The sequence below is a fragment of the Lepisosteus oculatus genome, chromosome 14, assembly GCF_040954835.1.
Source record: "Lepisosteus oculatus isolate fLepOcu1 chromosome 14, fLepOcu1.hap2, whole genome shotgun sequence".
NCBI lineage: Eukaryota > Metazoa > Chordata > Actinopteri > Semionotiformes > Lepisosteidae > Lepisosteus > Lepisosteus oculatus.
The window spans coordinates 54,196,085-54,199,447 of record NC_090709.1 but is presented as its reverse complement, the minus strand read 5'-3'; positions in this window follow the sequence as shown (position 1 = coordinate 54,199,447).

The window sequence follows — 3,363 nt, the reverse complement described above, 5'->3', positions numbered from 1 at the left end:
GAGGCCATGATTGGTGAGGGCCAATTGGAAATTTGGCCAGGACACCGGGGTTACACCCCTACTCTTTTCGAGAAACGCCCTGGGATTTTTAATGACCACAGAGAGTCAGGACCTCGGTTTTACATCTCATCCGAAGGACGGCGCCTGTTTACAGTCCAGTGTCCCCGTCACTATACTGGGGCATTAGGACCCACACAGACCACAGGGTGAGTGCCCCCTGCTGGCCCCACTAACACCTCTTCCAGCAGCAACCTTGGTTTTTCCCAGGAGGTTTCCCCTCCAGGTACTGACCAGGCTCACACCACATTAGAAACATCCATCAGCTTCTGCCATTCAAACATTCTAATCAGGCCCACATCTTTTTTTCTACTCTATTTTTATCCAAAATTGTTCCAGTAACTTCGCCGATTGAAACTAATGTCAAAACCAATTCCCTTCAGCAAAGTGATTAAGAATTTGACATCTAATGCCTTAATCCTTTCTGTAACACCTTCCTTGAAAAGTCCAACCGTGAAATATCACCCGAGTGAGCCAAACCCTCACCACCCTTATACACCAAAAGTGAGCAAAAGTAACGGTGCATGCCGACCCTACAGGCCGCCATGGCCGTTACAAATGTGTCAAAAGCAAACTAAACCTAAACCGAAACCTCTGCTGTGCACCAAACCCACCAAAACCCTATTCCCTTAATCTTACACTTATACAAAAACTCCACTCTCGACTTCTGGGTTTAACCCTTTACATCTCAAACACTGGTTAGAGACTCAGTCTGTCCCAGGCTCAGCGGTTATATAGGACAGGACTCGGCGAGCTGCAGGTGAAACTCGTTGTTCTGCGCTCCCCGTGCGGAATGCTCGTCTCCTCCCTCCAGACTCATCAAACCGCCTTCATACTCTATAGCGGGAAAAAAAAACTCCCTTTACTGTCTTCATACAGTACATCCCTCTTAAATCCCAGAAACACAGAAACTCCGGGGCGTTTCTGTGAGTCAGTACTAGGTTTCTCTGTTCGAGGTTACAAGCAGAAACAATAAAAGCGCTGAAAGCAGGAAGTTATTTCTGCTCGTAGGCATAAATGTGTAAAAATAAATGTTCTGATTCCTAAAACCTAATAAAATCCATGTAAGTCTCCTTTTCGTCCCCAATGCATATAACTGAATATAAACCAGTCACGTTCAGCTACTTTTCTGATGTATATGAATACACTAGTTCTGGTGCAGCTCTTACAACAAAGATACTTAAGAACTTTTTTTTCATACGAGCTCTTGCCGTTTTTAAATTGAATATTTTTTCATTTCAGTAAATCACACGAAACACCAGCAACACTCATTGTAAGCATCTGACCAATCACATTCCTGAATTTCAAACCCATTTAGTATTTATTTTTAACTTGTTTTATTTTTTTAAAATTTTAAAACCTGTTTTAAGTATTCTTGCCATTTTTAGCATATTGTAAGTGGATCTTTTCAAATATTTTATTTTTAAATCATATCAACCCATTGTAAGTTCCCATTGATAATTCCTGAGCTTTATAACTGTGTATTATTTCTTTTTACCTTTTTTATTTTTTTTATTATTTTACAGAGCTTTTTAATATATTGTGAGCATTTTAGTGTCATTTTAAAATAGGACTATCAATGCTCCTGACTTTTAAACCTGTATTTATTCTGACATTATTCTCTCCACCTGCAGATGAGGGAGGTATTTGATTTTAAATTTGTTGATTTGGGGGGAAAATGTACATTCATTTCCTTGTATGTATCACCAGTGAGAAACTTTTTTTGGATGAATTGCATTTTTGGATGAATTGCAATCTTTACTTCAAGGCCTTCAGGCTGATATAGAAATGACGGGAGATTTAAATGACACATTTGATAAATCAGACAGGAACAGCATAACATCTAAAATGGCAGAACCCTCTAAAGTACTGAAAAAATTCCGGCACATTCATAATAAATACAATTTATTTAATTTAAAGCATAAAATTTGCTTTAAAAAGAAAACCACAATTTGTACGATATCATATTTCAATATCGACATTCAGATGAAGAATTTGAGGATTTGAATATCATTGAAGAGTACATCGATTTTGGGACAATGTTTGCATCTGAATAATCCTTCCTCCTGGAAAGAAGGAAAAAAAAGTTTTGAGTCTCAGTCTTCAGGATCCCCCCCAAAAAACGTGCAAATTTGTTTCCGATGTATTTTGGATAAAGATATAACTCTCATAGAAGATACATTTTATCAGTTGAATGTAGTCGATACTTTCGACTTTTTATATGATGATAGGACCTACATTTAGGGCTCAGTACTGATAACACTGCTGCTATTGATGGAGTAGAAATAAGTGATGTACTGGCAGTTTTTTTTCTGAGGCAAGAGGTCCTAGAACACCTCCTATAAAAATGTTAAGATTCAGAGCAAGAAATATTTTTCCACCTCACCTAATGCTATTGCATTAACGAGGCTGAAGTTGGCTTCTTATTCGCCAGCTGCTGCTTTGTGTTTTTCGTTCCATCTTAAATGCTACTGCTGTGATGTTATGTCGTCTTTCGCCTGTAGATGGCTCTCTACAGTCATTTTTAAAAATACTTATCCGGATGTATTATTGTACATTTCCTCAGTAAAGGGGAATATGTAAGTAGAGACTGTCCAAATTGCATTTTGTATGAAACACATTTCAGAAACACAACTCACAATAAAACAAACTGGCATGTTATACCACGAGTAAATAAGACAAAGGCAAAACGTAAATTCACTTCCTGCATATTTTCCACGACCTTGCCTTCTGATCATAAAAAGTCTCAAACTCTTGAATTTACAAGAAATTTTAATATAGCCGTTTTAAATGGGACATTTAGAACATGGCATATGAGACTATATGGTTAACTGAGGATGAGCAGAGGGTGATCGAACCTACCTCCTGGTTATAAAAATGTCTAAAAATTCTGACACAGATGTGTGATAGACAATGGAAAAGACTATCAAAATCCTGAACTTCAGGACATTGTACTGTACAGTTTTTTTTAAATACGACCCTCTGAACATGGCACGAGAGAATACATTGTCAAATGGTAAATGCAATGTTTGCTATATTTCTAGGGCCCTCCCTCCTGATTTTAAAATCATCTCATATTTCTGACATTAAGGTGTGAGACACAATATAACAGACTGTCAAAATCCTGAACTTCAGGACATTTTATGATACCATTTTAAAAATATGACCCTCTGAGCATGGCATGTGAGAAAATGGCATGTGAGAATGCATTGGGAAAAGGTGAATGCAATTTCTGCTGAATTGCTATTGCCCTCCCTCCTGATTACAAACTCGTCTCACAATTCTGAGACTGAGGTGTGAGACACA